The sequence below is a fragment of the Pediculus humanus genome, genomic scaffold (assembly GCF_000006295.1).
Source record: "Pediculus humanus corporis 1103172107488 genomic scaffold, whole genome shotgun sequence".
Lineage (NCBI taxonomy): Eukaryota > Metazoa > Arthropoda > Insecta > Psocodea > Pediculidae > Pediculus > Pediculus humanus.
This window is the reverse complement of record NW_002987105.1, coordinates 355,826-356,547: the sequence shown is the minus strand read 5'-3', so window position 1 is coordinate 356,547 and position 722 is coordinate 355,826.

Genomic DNA, 722 nt, shown 5'->3' with positions numbered 1-722 from the left:
TTTATTACTCTTTCGTTTGCAGAGTAATTTTTTTTTTTTTTGTCCTTTCTCTTACACACAGGAGAAAAAAAAAAAAAACTTTTCGAAAACGTTTTTCTTTTTTTTTTCCATTTTTCAACTTTCATTTTTTTTTTTTTTTTGTTTTTATCTTTCCAATGATTGCTTTTTCTTCAAAAAATTTTTTTATTTTTACTTTCTCTATCCCCAGCACTTCCTCTTCCTTTTTTTTGTTTTTTTTTTTTTTTTGTTAACTGACAGGAAATTATCATCACGAGAGATGATTGAAAACAAAAATGATTTTTTTTTTTTCGGACGAAGGGTAGTAGCGTGATAAGATTTTTTTTTTTTTTTGTTTTTCACTCGTGGGTTGTATCTTATTTAATTATCAGTAATTAACGCATTTATCACGAAGTTATTATTTCGGATGATAATGATAATAATATTGGGTTGGCAAATAAGTAACTGCGGATTTTACCAACAGATAGTTTGTTATTTTTTTTGAGTACGTTTACGTTTTTGTACAGACATGAACTTTTGATATGTTATTACTTGGTTCCTTCTGTAACATTCAGTACCAAAATTTCATTGAACTCTTAAATAGTACGCGAGCAAAAGATAATTAAACATGGGGAGCCAGAGCGAGCATTTCCTCCACATTTTACTTTTTTATTTTTGAAAGAGTGTTAATGCTTCCCAGGCCAATAAAAAGTTGTGGGTCGTGT